Below are 25719 nucleotides of genomic sequence, written 5' to 3'. Positions count from 1 at the left end.
TGCTGGGAACACCGCAGTCAGACTGGGATGCAGGTCTGACCCTGCGGCAGGGGAGGGGGCTTGTGGGGAGATGGGTGCAAGCATTCCAGCTGCCCTGTGGTGCCAGGAAGCTCCAGCAGGGCTTCCAGGGAGCCCACAGCCCAGCACCCACTGCCACAGGAGTCCCAGGACACCAGGGAACAGGCACTGAGCGGGCACCTGGAAGAAGCATGACCTCAGTGCCCACATGGAGCAGGATCTCAGGGGACAGCAGCTGGGCCCCTGATTATGTTCCCTCCAGCAGGAAGTTGGTGAGGCATGTACTCCTGGCATAGACGGGCAGCTGCCAGGACTTCCCTAGTGGTGCAGTGGATAAGGATCTGCCTGCCAATGCAGGGGGAACAGGCTCAGTCCCCAGTCGAGGAAGATCCCACGTGCTGGAGAGCAGCTAGGCCCACGCGCTACAACTGCTGAGCCTGAGCTCTACAGCTGGAGAGCCACAGCCACGGAGCCCACGTGCTGCAACTACTGAAGCCCGTCATCCCGGAGCCTGTGCTCAGCAAGAGAAGCCGCTGCAAAGAGAAGCTGCCGCACTGCAAAGAAGAGTAGCCCCTGCTCATCACAGCTAGACAAAGCCCAAGCAGGGCAACGGAGACCCAGCACACCATAGTAAATGCATAAAATAAAAAAGAGCAGTTGCCAGAATCCAGTCTGGAGCCAGGCGACCTGTTTTTGACTCTGGCTCTGTTCTTACCAGCAGCGTGACCTTGGGCTCGCTACTTAACTTTGTCATGACTCTATTCCTTCAGTTCTAAATCTGGACTCTAAATAGTACTGAATTGAATTCTCACAGCCCTGTAAAGTATTGACAATGAATTGATGTAAAGCACTGGGAGCAATACCACATTCAGAGCAGAAATGCTCAATGCACGTTAGCTTTTCTTATTAGACTCCAGCTGAGTTGTTGTCTGTGATGGGTTGAATTGTGTCCCCCGCCCACCAACATCAAAAGGATGGGTTGTAGCCTTAGTCCCAGCACTTCAGGATGTGACTTTATTTGGAAACAGTCCTTACAGAGGTCATCAAATTAAAACAAGGTTATGAGGGTGGGCCCTCCTTTGGACCCAGTCAATATGACTGGTGTCCTTATAAAAAGGGGAAATCTGGACACAGGGACAGATGCTTATAGAGGAAAGGTGATGTGAAGAAACACAGGGAAGAGACAGCAGTCTACAGGCCATAGAAAATGACCTGGAGCAGACCCCCTTACAGCTGTCAGGAGGAAAGAAGCCTGTTGGTACCAAGATCCTGGACTTCTGGCCTCCAGAACTACAGGACAGTGTTTCTGTTGTTTAAGCTATGCAATCTGTGGTACTTAATTATGGATTGTTGTTTAGTAGCTCAGTTGTCTGATTCTTTGCAACCCTATGGACTGCAGCACGCCAGGTTTCCGTGTCCATCACCATTTCCCGGAGCTTACTCAAACTCATGTCCACCGAGTCAGTGATGCCATCCAACCATCTCATCCTCTGTCGTCCCATTCTCTCCTGCCTTCAATCTTCCCCAGCATCAGGGTCTTTTCTAGTGAGTCAGTTCTTCGCATCAGGTGGCCAAAGTTTTGGAGTTTCAGCTTCAGCATCAGTCCTTCCAGTGATTATTCAGGACTGATTTCCTTTAGGATTGACTGGTTTGATCTCCTTGCACTTCAAGGGATTCTCAAGAGTCTTCTCCAACACCACAGTTCAAAAGCATCAATTCTTTGGTGCTCAGCCTTCTTCATAGTCCAACTCTCACATCCATACATGACTACTGGAAAAACCATATCTTTGACTATTGTGCAATAAAAAGTAATGTCTCTGCTTTTTAATATGCTCTCTAGGTTTGTCATAGCTTTTCTTCCAAGAAGAATGCGTCTTTTGTTTACGACACCCCTAGTAAAATAACCCATCGTCCATTCTTAAATTCTGAAACTGATCCTTTCTGATAGTTTTGAGTGACAACACCTGCCAGAAGCGGGTGCATCAGGCCCTGGTTTAAAGGGATTGCTGCTCTTCCGGCATCTTGAACTGAGGGGCATTCCCGCTGTCAGAGCCCATCAGGAAGCAACCCCTTCTCTGCGGCTGTACATGCCCCTGCATGTGGGTTCCCACCCTGAGGCACAGAGCAGGCGCCTTGCTGTTACGTGGACCGTGCACAATTTAACGCACACTGGCAGACTTGGAAATTGACATTTGCCCATAATTGCTGTGACCTGGCACCCGCATTGCTAGCGAATGACAGTGCTGAGCTTTATCAGAATCGGATGCGCCACAGAATGAGATTACAGAACTCAATATGCTGTTTGCTGTGATTTCATGAAACTCAGCCCAGACACATGTGGCCAAATCAATTGGATTCATTCATGAGATTTGGGGGCCCTTTTAAAACCCAGCCAGAATCTAATTTCTCCATCTGAAATTCAATAAGATCTTAATTCTTGTGAACAGTTCTCTCAGCAAAGAGACTTGGGGTTGGGGAGGAAAAAGAGTAAAAGAAAAAATGTAACATTTCTCTGATGTTCTCTGTGGTTGTCTGAGAGTCCGAGCAAGTTTAACGAGCTTTGATCTGAGTTTCAACCAATTGGATTCCTTCCATTATCTAAATGGAATCGGCTTCTCGCTGTGCCTCTGATACTGTTTAAAATAAGGATGTGTTACTCCCCTCTGGTAGCTAGGTTGGAGACACTCCTGGAGACGTCACAGCAGAGGTTAAGGCAAGAACCACCTCCAGGGACTGTGGCCCACCCCTCTGTGTGTCTGGACTGGACATCTCCTGGGAGAATCTATTCAACTGAAGCAACTTCTGAGCAAAGGAATAGGTGGCCCTGATACCACCTTACCTGCCCAGTCTCTTGAATTGATGAAGGTCTGTTACCCTGGATGTGTCATGGGGTAAGAAGCTAGTCGAAGTGGGGTGGCTTCTTGTTTTTATAAATAACTTGTTGGTTTTTATTTTTGGTTGCACTGGGTCTTCACTGCTGTGTGTGGGCTTTTCTCCAGTCTGTGGCGAGAAAGGGCTACTCTCTGGTGAGGCACACAAGCTTCTCTTTGCAGTGGCTTCCTCAGTTGCGGAGCACAGGCTCTAGGTCGTAGGCTCAGTAGTTGTGGCTTGCAGGCTCTAGAGCACAGGCTTAGTAGTTCCGGTGCATGGACTGACTTGCCCTGAGGCTCGTGGAATCTTGCTGGTGGTTGTTGTTCATTAGTCATTAAGTCAAGTCTGACTCACTGTGACTCCATAGATTGTAGCCCACCAGGCTCCTCTGTCCATGGGATTTCCCAGGCAAGAATACTGGAGTGGGATGCTATTTCCTCCTCCAGGGAATCTTCCTAACCCAGGGATCAAACCTGCATCTTCTTCATTGGCAGGTAGAGTCATACCCACTGTACCACCGGGGAAGTCTGGCTTTTTTCTTTTTAAGATTGATTTTCAATGGGTGTGCAGGAAGAACTGAATGCATGAGATTGGAGACTATTTTGCACACGGTGGATATTTCCAGGATAAAAGAAAATGCCTACAGGAGGAGCAGATGCTCTCGGTTAAGTAGGTCTGGCCATGGCAGCGTGAAGCTTGGGGAGCATAACTCTTCCTCCATTTCCACCTTTCTCTGTCTCTCGGCTGGGCTCCACGTTGGTAAATTTATTACTTATTTTATCATCTGATGCTGGAGCGTGGATGAGTAAGATCAACCCCTGTATCCTAACAGATTTAGAACAGAGGGTGTGGATGAGGAGAGAGTAAATCACTGGTTCTCAACACTGTCTGTGCTTTTGAATCACCTGGAGAGCATTTAAAACCACCTTTCCCAGCTGGAGCTCCAGATATTTTGATTGCAGAGGGCCGGCTGGGACTCAGGCAATGGTAGCTTTGAAAAGCTCCCCAGGCTACTTGTGTGCAGCCTGAGTTGCAGAACCATGAAGCAGTTCCTCACCTCAAGCGATGAAGTAACAACCCAGAGAAAGACTGGCTCTCCACCCCCAGGTGCAGCCCCAGCCAGTCGGCCCTCAGTGATGGAGAAGCTTCAAGAAATGAAGGGACGCAGCCCAGCTGAGCGAGACCCTAAGGCCGCCCAGGGGAGGGTCCCTTAGTCCATTCCTGGTACCACTGGAATCAGGAAGTCTGGAAAGACTGCCTAAAAGGGCAGGGGTTGGGGTGTAGAGGGAAGTGTGAAACTGGTTATGCCAGAAAAGAGAGGCCCAAGGGTTTCTGCCAAAAAACAGGAAGATGGAGGCGGATGTTACAGAGTTTGAACCTGAAGCCAGAAATTTGTGCAGCAGCAAGAGGGTGCCATGCTGTGGACCTTCCCTCACGTCCCAGCATCCCTGGTACATGAAGGGCAGGTCACAGTCTCAAAGGTACAGTAAAGGTGGTTGTCTTTTTATCCAGAGAAGAAATACTGGGTTGGCCAAATAGTTCATTTGGGTTTTCCATACGCTGGTATACGGAAAAACCCAAATGAACGCTTTGGCCAGCCCTATGCATGCGTGCGTGCTAAGTTGCATCAGTCATATCTGACTCTTTGAGACTCTATGGACCGTAGCCCACCAGGCTCCTCTGTCCTTGGGCAAGAATACTGGAGTGGGTTGCCATGCCCTCCTCCAGGAGATCTCCCCAACCCAGGGATCGAACCCATATCTCCTGCATCAGCAGGCAGGTTCTTTACCACGCGTGCCACCTGGGAAGCCTGGCCAATCCTATAAAGGATGCTATTTCTCCTTGGAGGTTGATGTTTTTGCCTGTGGTTCTACTAGGACATCAGTTGCAAACTGTGCTGTTTTTCTCTTCTGGGAGTTGAGGAGCATGCGGTGTCTGTAATTGGCAATGCCCTTCCTGGGGCCTGCTTCACCCAGGGCTTAGGCTCCCCACCCTTTGGTGTCTGAAAGGTAGGCTTTGCTCAAAGTGTGGTCACCCAAGCTGAGGAAACTAAGGGGAAGTTGATGGGCGTGGGGTGGGTGCAGTCATTCAGTGGAGGGTCTGAGTCTTGCCTCAGACACTCCTCCTGCTGATGTGAGATCGAGGTGAACACACAAGCAATGAATGCCTCAGGTGTGAGCGGAGCCGTTGGTGGAGGGCTGCGGACTGCACCCTTGCCTTGTGTATTGCATTTAAGCCCTGTCATTGGAAAATAAAACCAGACTGGCTGTTAAGTGCTCAAAGGAGGATTCCAGAACAAGTACCTAACCCTGCTGCTTTTGTCAGCCAGGACTTTAGTCTTTGTGGCCCTGAAGCTTTGTGAATGCAGGGCAAGAGTGTCCCCTACCCGCCGGCAACCTGAGAGAAGCAGGAACCCACCTGGGGTAGATCGGGAGAAGGAACTGCATCTTCTCACCTATTACATTTTGCTTCTGGGGTTCGTTCCTTCTACCTTATCTGGATTAAAAATTTATTGAAGAAATGTTTTTGGCACTCGCCCTGTTGAGGCATTCTGTCTCAGATGGAACCGCCCCACAGAACCGTGTCAATGCCTCCTGGCAGTCCTGTGTCACCTCGCCAGGGCCCTCCAGTTCTCCCAGAGGGCACCCCGGCCTCTGTCCTAACTGGAACGGGGTTGAAGTCCAGAACAAGCCGGCAAGGGAACCCTGGGGCCCGCAGCTGCAGCTTCTCCCTCCAGACCATGACTGGAGAGGTGTCTGTCCTGTAACTGGTTGGAAGAGACACCTGGGAGAAAAATCAAAGTCTATAAGAGCCGGGGTGCATTTTGAAACTGCCAGCAGCTAATTTTCTGAAGGAGACAGAAGTGTGTGTGTGTGTGTGTGTGTGTGTGTGTGTGCACGCGCACGCACACATACTCACTCAATCGTGTCTGACTCTTTGTGAACCCGTGGACTGTAGCCCGCCAGGCTCCTCTGTCCATGGGATTCTCCAGGCAAGAATACCAGAGTGGGTTGCCATTTCCTTCTCCAGGGGATCTTTCTGACCCAGGGGCTGAACCCGCATCTCTTGCACTGGCGGGTGGGTTCTCTACCAGATGAGCCACCAGTGAAACCCTGGAGACACAACTGGTTTGGCTAAACTAGATTGCTGGGCTCATGTTGGCTGCTCTTAACCACCTGTCAGTGACCACAACTCCAGAGGAGAGAGAAAAGCCGTGGAAATGACCACTCTGGGGAGGGTGTGGGCCAGGAGGGTGGGGCGAAGGGAGGCAGCCTCTCTCCCCTCTGCTCCTCCTCCCCAGGGTCAGAGCGGGTCAGGCCACACGCCATCCAGCCATGTGGCCCTGATAGGCTTCAGAGTCTGGCCTGGGAAGATTCCCTTTGCCTTGGTCTAGTTCATGACTTCTCTTCCTTCACATCTCAGCTCAAGCCTTGAGTTCTCAAGAAACCTACCCTGACTTCTCTGACAAGGTTCAATGTCCCTACTTACACTCTCAACACACCAGGCCCGTCTCTTTCAGGTTCTCAGCAACCACTCTCCTTTACTGTTTAGCCTCCTCAGTAGAGCAGAAACCCCAGGAGCCAAGCTCTGTCTGTTTCTGCTTTCCATTCTACCCCCATCACTTTACATGGTCTCTGATGCATGGCAGGTATTCAATGTTTAACCGATTTACTGCTTACAGTAAGGTTTGTGTGCGTGCCTACACTTTGTGAGTTTTTTGTCCCTTAGAAAGGACCTTAGACTTGAAACTATGATGTACATCACTACCCCCACCTTCCCAAACACACACAACAAATACACACACTATAAGCTTACAAGAACTGATCTCTCCCTTGTGGTTGAATATGGGTTGTAAATAAAGCCATGGCCAACGCCTTGGGACACTGGGTCAGGAGACCAGCCGGCCCCCACCCGCTTAGCCTTCCACGGCTATTCTGAGTCCCCGAGTCAGCCCGTAACCCATTTGGGCCACAAACAGAGTAGAAAAGGAATGACCTTTGGGGAAGTGGAAAGGAATATGAAACCACAGGACTGTGCTTTGGGAATGCAGAGTATTAGAACAAAGCTTTAAGGATCTAATCTCACCCTCAGACACAGTATTCCCAAACCATACACGCTTCTGACAAGTGTTGGCTCCGCCCCCACTTATTAAAGCCGTCTGCTGGCCATTTAAGGAGGAACAACTCGGTTCTGAGCTTTCACTTTCAGTATTGTAAGGTTAAAGGCACAGGCAAACAGATGCACTTGGAGATGTGCCGCTGACAATTTCCTGACCGTGGAACCTCACAGACTTGCCTCCATCCAGACCCTCCTGGGAGAGAGGGGGCTGCCAAAGTGCCATTAAGTAGCTCCATGCAATCATCTTGGATGACAGGGAGAGCAGTAGGTCCAATGGGGCTTGTTTGGACTTGAGCACATTATACAGATCAGAGTATGGACTGGCCCCACATATTATAAAGTAAACCACCTTGTGCAATTATTAACCTTCTCCTCCCCATATTCCTCATGCAAAATAGGAACTATAATGTCTCTATCTCATTGAGCTGCCATAGGAATTAGTGAAGTAATCTGTGTAAAGCACTTTGCCTAGACATAGCAGAAAGTGTGTTAATGGCTCAGTTGTGCCCAACTCTTTGCAGCCCCAAGGACTGTAGCCCACTAGGCTCCTCTGTCCATGAAATTCTCCAGGCAAGAATACTGGAGTGGGTTGTTTTTCCCTTCTGCAAGGGATCTTCCCAACCCAGGGTTTAAAGTGCTGAATAAATATTAGATATTATTATAGAAAAATCTATACATTTCTAAACATTCAAATTAGCCCCTTTCCAAGTGATTACATAAATGAAATACTATACTATTATGCATTTCCTTCTATTATTAAACCCTGGAGAAGGGAATGGCTACACACTCCAGTATTCTTGCCTGGAGAATTCCACAGACAGAGAAGTCTAGCAGGCTACAGCCCATGGGGTCTCAAAGAGTCAGACATGACTGAGAGACAAACACACTTTGTTATTAAAATGTTTTAAAATGTGCTTACTGTGCCTGCCCACTGGTCCTCGCGTGGTTTCTTTTAGGCTGCCTGGTATATGAGGTCTGGTTGCATGTTTTCAGAGAATTGTTGGTAAGGAACATTTTGGGTAGTTTGGGTACCATGAATCAGGAGAAATTTGAGTTCATAGGATTATTGTCTTTTCTGTTGTTGAAAATCCCAGCAATTCATGAAAAATTCTCTTTAAAGGTATATTCAGGTCTGGAGGGGCTAAAGCATAGTTTGTCTAAATGATATGTCTTTTAGGACATTCCTTAAATTATTTGCTTTGTTTGAGGCTCTTTTAAGAAACCACATGTAATTATGTTCAAGTATTCAGAAGGTTAAGCCTCAAACTAGCAAATGCCAAGAAATTAGAAGTTCTGATTGCCACCCCATCTCTAATTGCAGCAAGCGGGCCTTTGTTCCTCCCCTAAAGCATGATGCCTTCAGAAAAGAATGCAAGCTGAAGTGTCCATGGCTTCTGGCTTCTCTCTATAGCATTCTTTCCCATTATTTGGGCAGGTCTTCTGATATTAATCAATTCTAGTATTTATAAACAGTCCTGTCTAGGGAAAAAGACAGATACATATTTTAAGACAATCACTATGTGCTAATGATGAAGTATTGTGAGATTTTTTTCAAAATGTAAGGATGAGTCAGAAATGAAAAAGATTCTAAAACCCAGTTCTCAATGATTTATTATTCCTTATTTTGACTAACTTGCTTCTAACATGTGTATTCATGCCTCCTGCATGTGGAAATATTACTCTTATTAATCACGGACTAGATCTCCATTGAATTCAATATTCTAGTCTTTCAGACCATTGTGACCCCAGATGTTTTTTCCCCCTTATTGTTGCTTAAATTATCACTAGCTTATAAGGCAGAAGCTAAGAGATATAAAGCCATGTCTACAGGAAATCAGACTTCACACAAGTGTTATTTGTAATTAATGATGAAATGTATAACTATTCTCTCCATGACCAGCCTCTATGCTGGATTCTCTTGAGCTTTTGATGTTCAGAGCATACCAGATGAATACCTATAGTGTGAATGAAGAAGCAAAGAGTTGCTGGGGAGAAAATAGCTTCATCCATCCATCCAGAGAACAGATAGTGATGTCTAGTCTGAACCAAGTACTCTTCTAGGTGCTGAGAATACAGACAATGCTTGCCTATATGGAGCTCAGTTTGTAGTGTTGGGAAACAGACAATAATGTAGGGGTGTATGGCATTTCACAGAGAAGGCAATGGCACCCCACTCCAGTACTCTTGCCTGGAAACTCCCATGGACGGAGGAGCCTGGTAGGCTGCAGTCCATGGGGTCGCTAAGAGTTGGACACGACTGAGCGACTTCACTTTCACTTTTCACTTTCATGCATTGGAGAAGGAAATGGCAACCCACTCCAGTGTTCTTGCCTGGAGAATAGCCTGGTGGGCTGCCGTCTAATGAGGTCGCACAGAGTTGGACATGGCTGAAGTGACTTAGCAGCAGCAGCAGCAGCATGGTATTTCAAGGTAAAGGGTATGTCATGGCAGGTGGAAGTGATATGGAAAGAAATACAACAAGGAAGAGGGATTGACGTTTGTGGGAGCACAGGACAGGTGACTATAGTTTATAAAAAGTAGTCAAGGTAGTCCTATTAGTATTTGAACAAAGTCCTGGAAGAACTGAAAGAATGATCCCTGTGGATATCTGAAGAAAAAAGCTATTGCAGCAGCCATGGAAGCCTACAAAGAAGAGATTAGCAGGACTGCAGTTGAGGGAGAGGGTAGAGTGGCAGCAGTTAAGGCTCAAGAGAAAGGAGGGACAGTTTAATTTCGGCACTATTTGTCAGGACTTGGGCTTTTACTCCAAGTGGGACAGAGCCATCGACATGTGAGCCTGAGTGATAGAATCCAGCTTCTGTTTTAATAAAGATCCCTTTGGATTTGGTGTTAAGAGTGGGCTGTAGAGGGGCAAAGGCAGAAGCAGAGAGACCACTTTGGAAGGCTCTTATAGACTTGGACCAGAGATCTAAGAAGTAGCTGGATCCTGGATTATTTTAAAGGAAGAACTAATGGAACTTGTTAAAGGATAAGAGGTAGGTTGTGAGAAAGACAAGAGACTAGAATAACTCTAAGATATTTTGGTATAAGAACCAAAGGACAGAACTGTCATTTTTTGAGAGGAAAGAAAGTAGGAAGGGGGTGAGAATTTGAAGATGGATGTGTTAAGTGTGAGATGCCTATTAGACATCCAAGTAGAGATCTTGAGTAGGCAGTTAGAGAGACAGATCTGGGATTCAACAGAAAAGTCCAAGCTTGAGACATATTTTTAGGATCTTATGAGCATTTGGATGATATTTAGACCCATGAGACTGGCTGAGATCACTCAGGTAGTGAATGTATGTGGAAAAGAGATGAAGGACTGAGCCCTGAGGCACTTTTTAACATTTAGGAGTATGTAGATGATGCAACTCTGGACAAGTGTGTTGTTCACAAGTGTCTAGTCCTTCATAGTTTAGAAAACCTTGTTTTGTCAAATCAAGTAATGTAACATGGTCTTTCTCCAAATGTTCTCAACTGAAGTGTTTCTATAATAAAATAGTGCTTAAACATTAAATGACAATAACTAAAGTTTTCCATCTTGGTGCTAAAGGAGTCTTTAGTCGCTGGCTTTCAGAAGCAAGTTGCAAAAGCTTCTTTGTCAATGACTAGGTTAGTACTGCCTATCGAAGACAGAGATCAAAGTATCTTTTTCACTGTGTACATGCAGGCAAGGGGGCACTCTCAAAACCAGGAGGGTGAACTCCAATCTTGTGTTTCACTGAGATAGTTATCTTTAACTATTAGTTATTTTTATCTGCCTAAAAGATTGCCCCCAACCCCAATTTAGTTGCTTACAACAATGATTCATTATCTCACAGTTCCTGCAGGCCAGGAATTCAGGTACTTTTAGCTAGGTCTCACACAAGATTGTAATCAAGAGGTGGGTTGGGACTGTGGTCTCATCTAAAGGCTCAACTGAGGCATGATCTGCAGTTGATCAGAAGCCACCTCTGATCATGGGCCTCTCCAGCCTAATTGATTAGAAAAAACCTGTGAGAAGAGCCAGAGAGAGAGAACTAGTAAGAGAATAAGAGAGCAAGAAGGCAGTCACAATCTTTTGTAAGTCAAAGTGAAATTGCTCAGTCGTGTCCGACTCTTTGCGACCCCCGTGGACTGTAGCCCGCCAGGCTCCTCTGTCCATGGGATTCTCCAGGCAAGAATACTGGAGCGGGTTGCCATTTCCTTCTCCAGGGGATCTTCCCGACCCAGGGATCAAACCCAGGTCTCCCGCATCACAGGCAGACGCTTTCACCTCTGAGCCACCAGGGAAGCCAACCACAAAAAAAGGCATCCTGTCACCTTTACTGTATTCTATGAATCAGTCTCAAGTCAGTGGGCCCAGTCTATATTCAGATGAAGATGTGAACACCAGGAGGCAGGAATCCCTGTGGGTCTGTCTCCAACAGATAGCATGGATAATTTCTAACACCAATGAATTTACATTTACACCATTACTTGCAGTACAATAGACGCACTTTCAAAAGTACTGTTTGTCCTCTGAAATTAGTTATGATATCCTAATGTTTTCTAAACTGTAAGCTGCTGCTGCTGCTAAGTCGCTTCAGTCGTGTCCGACTCTGAGTGACCCCATAGATGGCAGCCCACCAGGCTCCCCAGTCCCTGGGATTCTCCAGGCAAGAACACTGGAGTGGGTTGCCATTTCCTTCTCCAATGCATGAAAGTGAAAAGTGAAAGCGAAGTCGCTCAGTCGTGCCCAACCCTTAGCAACCCCATGGTCTGCAGCCTACCAGGCTCCTCCATCCATGGGATTTTCCAGGAAAGAGTACTGGAGTGGGTTGCCATTGTCTTCTCCAAGCTGCTACTATGTATAAAATAGATAACTAATAAGGATCTACTGTATAGCACAGGGAACTCTACTCAGTAGTCTGTAATGACCTATATGGGAAAAGAATTTTTAAAAGAATGGATATATGTATATATATATAACTGACTTACTTTGCAGTATACCTGAAACTAACACAACATTCTAATTCAACTATATAAAATAATATAAAATAAAATAATAAATAAAACTGCAAATTGCAATTCCTTAGTGAGTCATGAAATAAGTTTAGTGGTCATGGCCAGTGTTAAAAAAAATAAAATGGAATAAAGCCAGCACCGTCAGGGTGCATTGCATGTATGAAGATTTAGAAGAGGCACTAGGTTGTGATATAAATCATATCTCTTTTTAAGGGTCATGTTCAAAATTAGCGATTTTCATACTACTACTAAATGTGAATGAGCCACTAAAACATAATTTGGTAAAAACAGCCACCTCCAAACTGTACAAAGGAAAGAATGTCAGAACCAAAAATAAAACCAAACAAAACCCCAGTGCACTCAGGTGAGCTAAAGAAGCATGAGCTTGCCACTTCATGCTTACAGACCTCAGCCCCCTCATGGGGTCTGCAAAGAGTAATCAATAAGAGACTGCAAAACCCTGAACAGACATGACAGATATGACATCTTGCCTCAGCAGAGGTAAAGCAGACACACCACAAACTCATGAAAATACCCTGCACAATTCTACACATCTTGAAAGGTCAAAAGTGAGAATCTTTTTGACAAGAAGCCAGCTGTGAGTGGCTAAAACCAGTAGGCTTCCTAAAGACAGATGAGGCCAGTTTTTAGCTGAAGCACTCTCTTCCTTCTCAAGGGAGGCAGCCACCAGCGACAGGCACGTCTTCCTGCCATAGACAGAATGCAGTCGGTACTTTGCTGAAGCCTTGACGTGTTTGGAGCCTGAAGTGCGGCCACTCTGCGCCTACCACCTCCCCATCTCCAGCTCCTGCCCATCTAAGCCTCCAGGCAGCTCCAGCATTAGCAGTGATTCCCAGCAGGGTGGAAAACAAAAGGCTGTCCAGCTTAATTACCTCCTTCATCTGAAATGTCACTTTTAAGATCAATGCTCAGATTCTGCTGTAGAGACAGCAAAGAGAAGTCTTCATCTCTCATTCATCCTTATCAGCCAGACGGCAAACAAGCCAAGTTTCGATTAGAGTCCAGATTTGAAAAATCCATCATATGCCTGATGTTTCACATTTTCCACAGTGCTGCCCTGCAGATCTTCCTGGTTTCATGTGAGAGTGCTTCAGAGCAGAGAGCCTGAAACCAAAGCCAGGAACTGGGGAGACACGCTGAAAGTCAGGGCGCCTTGGCACTGTTGACTGGGTAGGAACAGAGGTTCAGTTAACAGCATGTGCAACCTATTAACATTCGGCTTTGAGGGAAAAGGCAAGGAGAAAGGAGAGCCTGAGGCAGACGGGCTTGCTCTGTGGTTTGCTTTAGGCTCCCCTAATTCCTAGAGATGAAAAGAGCTAAGCGTCTTGGAGGCTTTGCATAAAGTAAATTTGGAAGTATTTCTGCATTTTCATATAGTATTTAATAACCATAGTCTAAACAATTTCATTCAAAGTTGATGATGGGCCAAAAGATTTGTTGTTCTACTCATCCCATGTGTTGAAGACATATAATCACACAGCCTAGGAGCCTGAACGTTAACCATTGTTTGCTGATATAGTATGTTATTAATTAGTTAATTCCAAAATAACTTTGACATTAGAGTGGGGGTAGTGTCTAGGTTTTAGACCAACTAGAAGTTGGGAAAAAAAGAGATATTTCTCCTTTTCTGAAAAATGAGTTACATTCCTGAAAGCTTTTTACGTGATAAAATCTTAGAGACACAGCAGGAGGCTTATTTTTTTGCCATGAAGATGAAAGGGCCAAGTCATCTTTAGATTTATAAATATCTTGAAGAGGTCTTTGTAAATGACTGTTTATGATCTCATCAGAAAAATAAAATGTGCAAACAGGAGAGACTGTTACCCATCAAGTTTGGGCCCCTTCTTAAAGCACTTACATTTATATTAAGTTTAGATTTAGATGATTAAGTTTAGATTAAGGGTATAGTTAGATTTAGATTAAGAAGCCAGAGAAGGCAATGGCACCCCACTCCAGTACTCTTGCCTAGAAAATCCTATGGACAGAGGAGCCTGGTGGGCTGTAGTCCATGGGGTCGCTAAGAGTCGGACATGACTAAGCGACTTCACTTTCACTTTTCACTTTCATGCATTGGAGAAGGCAATGGCAACCCACTCCAGTGTTCTTGCCTGAAGAATCCCAGGGACGGGGGAGCCTGGTGGGCTGCTGTCTATGGGGTCACACAGAGTCGGACACGACTGAAGCAACTTAGCAGTAGCAGCAGATTAAGAAGCAGACTAAAAATAGCTTTATCTTTAATTTTTTATAAACATTTAATTCTATCAGTGAGGAATGCTTTGGGCTGCAATTATAGCAAGTCCAACTAACACAGGCTTAAACACACAGGGATTTGCTTTGCCTATCTTAGGATTTCTTACTATGTGATTAATGTCCAGAACTGGTCACTATGTTAAGAACCCAGGCTCTTTTTACCATTTGCTCAATAGCGTCAGCTGTTGACCCACAATAGCAAGATGATTGCTGCATCTCTACCCATCATGTCCATATTCAAGGCAAAAAGAGAAAAAAAGAGATGCTGACATTAGAAACATTGGTCCCTTTTATCAAGAATGCTAACAATGAACAAAAGATTTTCTTTTTTAAAAATATTTATTTGTGCATTTATTTTGGCTGTACTGGGTCTTTGTTGCTTCTTGGGCTTTTCTCTAGTTGTGGCAAAGGCGAGAAGGGGCTACTCTCTAGTCGTGGCACATGGGCCTCTCATTGTGGTCCTTCTCTTGTTACAGAGCACGGGCTGTAGGCACATGGGCTTCAGTAGTTGCAGTTCCCGGGCTCTAGAGAGCAGCCTCAGTTGTTGTGGCACATGGGCTCAGTTGCTCAGCAGCATGCGGGATCTTCCCCGATCAGGGATCGAACCCGTATCTTAGGCATTGGTATGCGGATTCTTTACCACTGAGCCACCAGGCAAGCCCAACAAAAAGTTTTCTTGTATCTCATTCTCCCCAGTTCAGCCTCAAGGCAAAGCCTACCTTTGAGGGAGGTGGAGGAAGCAAGTATATAGCTTTTCCAGATGGTAAAGAGTCTGCCTGCAATGTGAGAGACCTGGGTTCAATCCCTGGGTCTGGAAGATCCCCTGGAGAAGGAAATGGCAATCCACGCCAGTATTCTGGCCTGGAGAACCCCAGAGGAGCCTAATGGGCTACAGTCCATGGGGTCACAAAGAGTTGGACACAACTGAGTACTTGCACCCATTGTTTAGCATGGAGGTGGGTGGGAGAGAAGAGTCTTGGCAATGAGGTTGGGTCAGCAGGGAATCCATTAACAGAAATTCCTTGATCCAAGGAAGAGCAGCTCTAGACAAGGAGGCCTGGAAGCTCACCTAGGACTTCTGCTACCCCCTCATGGAAGACAGACATTTACACCCACATAGATAGAAATGTAAGCAGAATCTGGACTTTTAAAGGCCAGTGGGGAAGTTCAGTACTGTTTCTGTGTTGTTGTATGGGATGCTGTTATTGAAGACCCAATTTCATGGTCACAAATCAAAGTTCAGTTCAGTTCAGTTCAGTCGCTCAGTCGTGTCCGACTCTTTGCCACCCCATGAATCGCAGCACACCAGGCGTCCCTGTCCATCACCAACTCCTGGAGTTCACTCAGACTCACGTCCATCGAGTCAGTGATGCCATCCAGAAGTTACATAAGTATAAACAAAATATCTTATTTTAAAACATCAAGTCATGTTCATTATAATGATTATGTGCAGCAAATGAGAGATGCATGTTTTCAATGAGAATCAGTTTAAGCCATGACATTTCTTATCATTTCTTACACAGTTCCCATCTATGGAGTCATTCATTCAAATAACTTGATCATTTAATCATTCATCTAAATCATTCAATATAAATTTGTTTGTGCCTTTTGCCAAGTGCTGGTCTAGGCACTGGGGACGTGGGGTGAGCAACAGCAGTGGGCACAGTCCTTGCCCTCAGGTTAAATCACAACCATAATCTATACTGCTATACAGTACAAGGTGTTATGAAATCAAGCCTTAGGAGAGGAGCAGGGTAAGTCAGAAAAGCCTTCTTGAGAAGGTCAGGTGTCTTGAGTCCCAGGAGATCACCAGGAGTTGGCCAGGCAAAGAGAGAGAGAAGGAGCAATCTCCAGAGGGAAGCAGACTCTCCCGGGAGCTGGAAAGCAAGCATGAAAGCAGCATGATTCAGATTTCAGAAGAGACACTGAAGAATGCTTCTTCAAGCTCATTCTGGGGATGTTTGTTTGCTTTTTTTACTACCCCTAAACTATATTACAAAAATGATTGAGAGTGTTATGTCAAAAAATATACACATATGATTATCACATTTTACATTCACATGGAAGTCTATCCCATTTACTGAAGATGAAAGCTATTTCATTTCCAACAAAAACTCTAACTATAAAAATGTGGTTCTCTAAGATTGACATTATTTATGTTTTAAGCATGAAATGAAAATAAGTTAATGAGTAAATTAATCTCAGGAGGTTTACCTTGAACATATTGTAATATATTCAATTCATTCCAAAGATTCATTACAAAGTCAGTGCGGTTCTTATAACCTAACAACTTAGGACATCTTGCTAGGGCCATAATGGGAAATTCAGTAACTGTACAGTTACTTTTGACCATTCAAGCTCATACTGGTTCAATAGCCAACTAGAAACTTCAAGCTCTGATAAATGAATGATAACACTGATTATGTGCTAAAAACATACTAAAAGCCAGAGGACATGTGACTCTGAAGACTTGGATGGAAAGAGAGGAGCTTGTAACATTGGAAAGGAACTCAAGTATTGGCTTAAGTACTGGAAGAAGAGAATTGAAGCAAGCAGTGAATACAGAAGTCATGTCTTAGAAAGTGGAAAGGGAAGAAACAAGTGGAAATCAGTACTGAATTGACAAGACCACATGGGAGGTGACGTGGAAGGACACAGTAATGGAGAGGTGGACACCCAGCTGCTTTGGCCAGAGGCTGTCTCCAGGAGGACAGACAGAAATGAAAGCACAGAGGCAGGAGAAGAGAGGGCTGCTCACGAGGGAGGCGGGGGGCTGCCGTGCCCAAGAGGAGAGACGAGCAGGGTTAGGAGAGCCTATGCTACTCTCCCAAACACTGGCCTCTGGAGGCCTGGGCTCCTGCTTTGGTGACATATAAAGTCACTATTTCTAGAACAGCACTGTTGAATCTGTTCATGAATGGCCTTCTTGCCTAGAGCAGAAGTGACTTTTCAGCAGGTCAGACTATGAACCTGGGCAGAAATCTGTTGCCACCAACTGGCTTCCTGCTGCAGAGCTGAGCCACCAGGCCCCTGCCACTGCTGCCAACTCACTCTTTCAGACAGAAGGAATGAAGCTGCCCCCGCCTCGAACCTATGGCCCTCCTCGCTCCCTAACAGAGACTGACGGAGAAGTTGCCCTTCTCTAAGGGTTTAATTGAGACCTTAAAAGCATAATTTCAAAGTTCCAGGCAGATCCTGTGTGTAAAACTGTACGTGGTCAGCAACGGTCAATTTCTAATTTCCTGCAGGCTCAAAAACAGTTTGGAAAGGAGAGTGAGAAAAGGATAGGAAATGAAATCTAATTCCTATACTCAGAGAGGTCATGCAAATTCTGGGACAATTAGGACAATATTTCCTTTTCTTATGCTTTTAGCCTTGAATGCCTTTAAGAACAAATATTTACTCTTGAAAGGGCTATGTGTGTGTTCAGACAGTTACCAACAAGACAATAAGAAAAATAAGATGTATCTCTAACTCACATTGATGGGCATACCTCCATGTGGACTGGTTGAATGATCCCTGGATGAATATCTGAGACTCAGACGCCAATGGGAGATCAGGAGAGCCCCAGTTCACTCTGATAGTGGTAGGCCGTCCCTCTGAAGTCCTCTTGGGTATCACTATGGGCTGAATAACCCCAGCTTAAGGAAATATACTATTAGAGAAAAAGAACTCAATCTTGGGGCCATAAACAACTTCATTGATAGAGTTGGAATTTCTCAAAAAGCAAGTGAAGACTATCATGCAGGCTTTATAAAGGAGGTTCTCAAAGAGATGGGGATGGACATCAGGACAGACATGTGTGATCCCTGTGGAGACTTTGGAGACTTTTCCCCTGCAATCTGGGCTGAGTCATGCCCATAATGCAGTTTTAAATGACTTTCTTCACATAATGTTGTTCCTTTCAATAGTCTCAGTCTTTCACAAAGTATGATGAATCCATACAAGTATGGATCATGCGTTTGCCAAAGGATGTGAGAAACACAAGCTGCCCTCTCCATGCAGGCCCTTGTGGAGACAGCAGAGATACAAGTGAAACCACAATCCATTATTGGACGCCAAAAGCCTCGGCAAGGGGAGCAGTGACCTTCAGAGGAGCTGGAAAAGACACACTTTATGGAGGAGCAGCTGGCTGTTTTGTGACAATTTTGGAGCTGACTTGAGAGAACCTCCATTTCTCAAGAATACCAGAGGGAAAGCATCCTTTAGGGAAAGAAAACATTGACCCTTGGTGTGGCCGTTTTAAGACAAGGCCACCAATTCCTTGACATTCTTCCCATTGAGAAGTGGAGTTTATGTCCTCTCACCATGAATCTGAGTGGGCTTGTGCCATGTTGACCAATGAAGTATGGTGGAAGGGATGTTACATGACTTCCAAGGTTAGGTCATGCAACGTCATGGGATTCTGCCCTGCGTGCTGGTTTACTCTTGGAATCCTGAGCCACGTAGAGAGGCTATTATAAGTGTGCTAGCTGACAGTTCCAGCTGAGCCCACCCTTCCAGTCCTCCCAGCCCAGACACCAGTCATTTACATAAAATTTCCAGATGATTCCTGTCCCCAGCTGTTCTGATCAATCTCAGATGAGGCCCTAGATATTACCAAGTAGATAAGCCATGCCCACTGTCTCCTATCCAAATTCCTGGCCCACAGAATCTGTATCATGAAATTTTCTGTATCAGAAGGACATGAGTTTGAGCAAGCTCCAGGAGTTGGTGATCGACAGGGGAGCCTGGCATACTGCAGTTCATGGGGTGGCAAAGAGTCGGACACAACTGAGCAACTGAACTGACTGAAAATTTAAGTATCATAAAATTTGCTGGATGACACTGACTTTTGGGATGGATGATTTGTGTAGTAGCCATAGATAACCAGAACAGTTGGGTTACATACATGATTTAACTACCTGCCATCTTCTAGTCTCCCAAGGTTTACAATCTCTGCCCCATTAACTCATTCCAGTTGGAGTCAACTGTGCCTGTCTTGGCCATTGTTTTATGCAACAATCTTTCTGAAGGGAAATTTAATTGCATCAATTTCCAGTGAAGTGTGTACTGTGCTAAAAGCATGTTAATAAGGTTTTGAGTCAGCATGTTGAAAGGAGGAATTAGTACATTGGTCACATCAAACCTCAGAAAGCCTGGCATGCCCACCATGGGTTACATCAGCAAAAATCACCCCCAAATGAGCCCCACTATTTTAACCAATAAAAATTAAATCAGGAACCTAACCAAAGAGCTAACGGCAAATTTTAAATTGGCTGAAAGTCTCTAAGCTAGATATGCCAAGAAGAAAGATGATGGTTAACTGGTCCAGTGAGCTTCTCTGGGAACATCTAGACTCAAGAGACAGAGAGAGAACATTTGGGAGTTGCCAGTAGAAGGCCACAGAGAAAGTGATACGTAGAAGTTCTGAGATGGTAAGAATCATCCGAAAGGGACACCAGAGTGGACGAAAGTCATGAGTCAGCAGAATCTGTAAGAAAAGAAAAGGGAGGCAGGTCAGGTGCCTGTGTCAGAAACAGGGGAGCAAAGATGGAAAATGGTGCTAGGAATCAGCGAGTGCTGATTTCATAGGGGGCTGCAAGACGCGGAGGCCACTAGAACTGCATTTTATCCAAGTTTTTATTCAGGAACATGAACATACCCCTCGAATATAACACTGCTCTCATGGGAAGTGAATTTTCATTCCATCAGTTGGTGCCAGGGTGTCTTATGATACCATGTCTAAGAGACTGTCTAGACATAAAGCACACACTATATATCTTTCCCATCCATTTTTTTCCCACTTCGTAAAGGGACATGATAGAATCTTATATGGGTTTGATAAGATGCTGTTGGGGTCCCTTAGCCCCACTCTTGTTGACACTATTGCCAGAGCTGAATTCCCACAGAGCTGCAAGTTCCTAGGAAGCATCAATCACTACAAAGTCCTGGTCTAAGAGATGCCCACACAGCAGATTCCTCCATCTTTCCTGTCAGGTTGCTGTAAACCCAGCAGAGGACTATCATAAAGTGGCCAAAGAAGGGCCATGGAGGCCCCTGGACAACTCCCCAAACCCATTTCTCGGGCAGGGGCAGCAGCCAGAAGAACAGTTAGGAAAATGCCACAGCTAGTCAGTCAATCCAACAAAGCGTCATTGGGAGAGTCCACTATGGAGAGGTTTTAAAAGGGACACCAAGTCATTTTGAGACTATCTAGGCCCTGAACTGAATTCATGCTGACACCTCAGAATACAGAGCAGGTCATCCCCATAGATTTTGTCTGAGCAGCTCCCCAGGTAACCCATACTATAGCCTTGGTCTCCAGCAGCAGCTGTAAGATAAGAGCTCAAGGATTCGAGGCTGGAACAGGGCTGTCCACTTCCTGTCCTGAGGACCACATCTGGGTGCACTTGGAAAGGCCCCAGACGTTTTCCAGAGAACACCACAGGAAGAAACTCCATGCGTTAGCAGCCTCCACTCTATAGAGTAACTAATGTTGAAAGTGTAAGTCACTCAGTCGTGTCCGACTCTTTGTGATCCCATGGACTGTAGTCTAACAGGCTCCCCTGTCCGTGGAATTTTCCAGGCAAGAATACTGGAGTGGGTTGCCATTTTCTTCTCCAGGGGATCTTCCTGACACAGGGATAGAACATGGGTCTCCTGCATTGCAGGCAGATTCTTTACCATCTGAGCCACCAGGAAAGCCCAAGTAACTAATGGAGACACTGATTTCATAGAACTGCTGCTGTTGCTGCTGCTAAGTCGCTTCAGTCGTGTCTGACTCTGAGTGACCCCATAGATGGCAGCCCACCAGGCTCCCCCGTCCCTGTGATTCTCCAGGCAAGAACACTGGAGTGGGTTGCCATTTCCAATGCATGAAAGTGAAAAGTGAAAGGGAAGTCGCTCAGTCATGTCTGACTCTAGCGACCCCATGGACTGCAGCCTACCAGGCTCCTCCGTCCATGGGATTTTCTAGGCAAAAGTACTGGAGTGGGGTGCCATTGCCTTCTCCGTTCATAGAACTATACTGTGCCAACTTCTTGCTCACTGTGGATCTGGGCTTAAAACAAGAGGGCCTCTTTATACCAACCCTGTTGCTCAGCAGCATCCCTCCTAAAAGCAAGCAGTCTCTCAGTCTGAGGACAACACAGGGTGTGTCTGAAAATGCTCGTTAATGGATAAGAACGGTTTGCCCAGACATGGGCAAACCAATATGGCAATGTGGTTTATTAACCATATTGGTTAATATGGTTAATTGGTCTATTAACCAATATGGCAGCTTCATGTGAGTGAGAAACAGCGGGTGCAAGAGCCGTGCCAGCACTGCCGGGTGGATGCCCGAAGTCCAGGAAACAGGAAATAATCCAAGCCTGCCCATGTTTTCATGAAAAACATGGTTTAGTAACAACAAACAGGTGCCCCTAGAGATAAAGCAGAGCGGAGCTGACCCTACAGGTGCAATGCATAGGATTAGGCATGAGGAGGAGGAACCAAGGAAGAGCCAGTTGGTGTTTTGGGCAAACAGGGCGATGGGACAGGTGAAGCGCACGTGTGTACACACAGCGGTGGACGGGGCTGTGATGGCCTCCATCAGCATCAGGCTTAGTAACTTTAGATGTGCTTCCAGGGCTGACTGACGTTTGTTAGTGTATCCTTTGGCAACAACACTCCCTTTATTAAGGGAAGAAATAGGAACCCTCACCCGGTTTTGAACGCTTTTGTTGACCTTTGGCCCCTGGGTCCGTCATGGCACCGGGATGTGTATCTCGGGTGCACTTTCACGGTTGTGACCTGAAACTGAACGGTTAATCTTCATGCAGCAGAGGAAGGAGCCTCATGCTGTGGGCCGTAACCTACCTCAGGAGGCTGAGCCTCAAATGTCAGATCTCAAGGGCTGGGGGGTGGAGGCACAGCCGCGATGCTCTAAAAAAGGGCTCCGTTGGTCTTCAGCATGCCCTGCTTTAGATTTGGGAATAAGCTTCATCCCTACACTGCTCTGCCGGTTTCCTTTGCCACAAGGTATCACCCAGCACGACCCTTCTCTGAGGACAAACCTACCTTACTCTGGTGAGAGGAATACAGACATTACAGGCATTACAGAGCACTTCCTGAAAGGAGAATTCTCCATGCGAGGAGTTCGCTGAACCCATCCACCCAGACTCCTGTTTACCTGGAGGCCTTGTGGCTCAGCTGGTAAAGAATCTGCCCGCAATGCGGGAGACCTGGGTTTGATCCCTGGGTTGGGAGGATCCCTGGAGAAGGGAAAGGCTACCCACTGCAGTATTCTGGCCTGGAGAATTCCATGGACTGTATAGTCCATGGGGTTGCAAAGAGTCGGACACTACTGAGCGACTTTAACTTTCTTTCTTTTTCCTCCCAGGGAGACCTCTGCTGTGACAACATGGAGCTTTGTTCCCAAGAGGAAGTCGTGCTTGCAGAGGAGCCCTCATTCACGTGACAGTCTTAGAGTCAGTTCCTCCACCGCTGCTTCTCTCTGCTCACCATCTCCTTTAAGCGTTGCACGGAAGGCCACAAAGTGCGCATGCGCTCTCCAGGCTCCCCACCTACGATCCCCCAGCCCCAATCCAGCCTGGACGGAACTGTAGTGGAGGCATCTCTCTACGCTGCTGCGGCACTCTGCCCTGACGTCCGCACCTCTCATGCCCAGGGAACCCTCTCCACTGCCTGCTCAGCAAGCCTCCTTTCTGTATCAGGCCATCTCTGACTCACTTCATTTGTTGACCGCCCCACGCGCATTCAGGATTTCAGTTCCCCAACCAGGGGTGGAAACGGCGCCCCCTGCATTGGGGAGCTTGGAGTCTTGACCACTGAGCCGCCAGGGAAGTCCGAAACTCTGACTCATTTTAAATTGTTATTTACATCATCTGCATTTACCAATAACAACAAAGGGGAATTGTTTGGGTGTGGAAAAACCTCAGGGAATAGACGCTTCGGGCTGTTTGGAGAACTATGGCCCATGTTTGGGAAGAATGAAGTGTGGGACATGAAGTACAGAAAGTGAAACGGGCGTGGAAAGGAAGCATGAGAGTAACTCCTGCAGCATTCAGTTCAGTTCAGTCGCTCAGTCGTGTCTGACTCTTTGCGACCTCATGGATTGCAGCACGCCAGGCCTCCCTGTCCATCACCAACTCCCGGAGTTCACTCAAAAAAATACGGAACGCTTCACGAATTTACGTGTCATCCTTGCGTAGGGGCCGTGCTAATCTCTGTATCGTTCCATTAGGTCCCGACAACGCTCTGGCTTGAGAAAGGAAATGACTCATTTGGATTTGCCTACCTGGTAGCACACGTCACATGAGAAACACTGATAACTTGCTGTGTATGGGACCATCTGATTCTCATTCTGGCCTAGCCTCCCCCAAGGGAACCCTGCCCCGACATCCTGTCACCACCGCCCCCGCCCCACCCTCACATCCCCCCCACCCAACCCCAAACAGGCTACAAAACACAGCAATAGACCTAAATGAGGTAGAGTCTCTCTTATCAGGACTTCCGTGGTGGCTCAGACGGTAAAGAATCTGCCTGCAATGTGGGAAACTTGGGCTCGATCCCTGGGATGGGAAGATCCCCTGGAGGAGAGCATGGCAACCCACTCCAGTATTCTTGCCCAGAGAATCCCCACGGACAAAGAAGCATGGTGAGCTACCCATGGGGTCGCAAAGAGTCAGACATGACTAAGCGACTAAGCACAGCACAACACAGCCTTCTTATCAGAGTAAAGTTTGTATCAAAAAACCTTCAAGATTTCCATGGTCAGGATACAACCCTGAGATGGATTAAAATCAAATCCTGATTCCCCTCCCAGCACCCAAACCCTGAATCATGTTCTTATGTCCTAATCTTGCTCTAAGGGTTTTCAAAGCACACAGCTAAATTGCTCAGATCCATTTATGTTGAAAGGGACATGGGCTCTGCCCTAGGACAACAAATAACTGACTTTGCTTCTTAAAGTCCCAGTGTGCTCCAGCCATTGAGAATATTGTCAGTGGCGGGGTGAGTGAGCCTAATGGACTAGAGGAAATAGTAATGATGACATCTGCTGCAACTGACTCTGTGCCAGGTACTTCATATACATGGTCTCTCATGTGTCCAGTGGCCCTGTAAAAATGATGTGTCCATCTCAATTTTGCAGATAGAAAACAGAGTCAAATAAGACAAGCAACTTGTTCAAAGTCACACAGTAAGTTACAAGGTTAAGTTCCTGTTATAGGGTGAGTTCTCCATAAGCAGAGAGTAAGAAGAATGATGGATGTGAAAGTACTTTATTAGGAGAAATTCCTAGGAAAACTGGTAGTGGAGTAGAGAAGTGGGACCAGAAAAGAAACTAGGCCAAGTAAAGACCCAATGTCAGGGAAAGTCTCAAAAGTAAGCTCTAAAGACAAAATTGGTTGCAGAGTTGATCCAATCAGGAAAAGAGATCTGGGGTATTTATACCCCTGAACCAGTTGGTTCTAGGCTAAGGACTGCCCCCACACCCCCCTCACCGTGAAGATGTAAATTCTCAGATAGTTCCCTGCTCTGCTTGCTGGTTCAAGTGTGCTTGAAGTTCAAGTGGTTCAAGATATTGCTTCATCAGTGTGAGGGAAAGTGCAAAGAATCAGGGGCTGGCTTCTGGGAAGAAAGCAGGCTGAGAGCCAGGTGCTCGCAAATGGTGGGGGCCTTGTCTTCTCTGCTGGGACATACCCCTGTCCCAGACACAGTTCTGGAGCCATAGACCTTCTGCATCCAGGGACCACCTTGTCAGACCTTGACTGCAGCACTGTTGGGGTCCAGGCAATGCTACACAGTCATAAAAAACCTCAGTTTTAAACCTTTGCTTCTAGCAAAGATAAAGTGAGAGACTGGAAAGATGTCTTCATTTAACTTTAATGTCTCAGACCCAGCTTGTCTCTAATGCACTATAAATTAATGTTTTCTTTATTTCCTATGATTATCTTTTAATTAGCAAATTTATATTGTGTGACACTTTCTTCTGTGATGGGACTTTTTGTCTATTTTTAGAATATCATCAAGAGATTATTAATAGAATATAACAATGATCTAAAACATCAGTCATGACATTCTCATAAGTCATGACATCCTCATACTAGTCATGATTATCAGTGTTTAAAGTTACATTATTTAAAAAAAGAAAAAAAATAAAGTTACATGATTTGCTATAAAATTTTTTGATATTTCACATTGGTCACATGTTTTTAAATCATATTTTGTCATGTATAAAAATGAACAAAGTGTGACATTTCATAATAAAAGCATCATTTTCTTAAATATAACTATAAAAACAATGTGTCCAATTCTTGTTAACTTGTTTTGGCATCTTTATTTAACACATTGGAAACCATGATGGGGCTTCCCAAGTGGCACAGTGGTAAAGAATCCGGCTGCCAATGCGGGAGATGAGGGTTCAATCCCTGGGTCAGGAAGATCCCCTGGAAGAGGAAATGGCAACCC

At 45.9% G+C, this 25719-nt stretch overlaps 1 long non-coding RNA gene and 1 pseudogene across 1 annotated transcript; one reads left to right on the top strand and one right to left on the bottom strand.

Moving 5' to 3' along the window:
- The first annotated feature begins 1762 nt into the window (after nt 1-1762).
- LOC123330570 lies at nt 1763-25243 on the top strand. Its single transcript, XR_006546583.2, has 2 exons — nt 1763-4370; nt 22628-25243. It is a non-coding gene; the product is annotated as an uncharacterized LOC123330570 (long non-coding RNA).
- LOC112580733 lies at nt 23415-23509 on the bottom strand (annotated as a pseudogene).
- Nucleotides 25244-25719: the final 476 nt, after the last annotated feature.

Source organism: Bubalus bubalis, chromosome 19 (assembly GCF_019923935.1).
Source record: "Bubalus bubalis isolate 160015118507 breed Murrah chromosome 19, NDDB_SH_1, whole genome shotgun sequence".
Taxonomy (NCBI): domain Eukaryota; kingdom Metazoa; phylum Chordata; class Mammalia; order Artiodactyla; family Bovidae; genus Bubalus; species Bubalus bubalis.
This window is presented reverse-complemented; position numbering and strand designations above follow the sequence as displayed.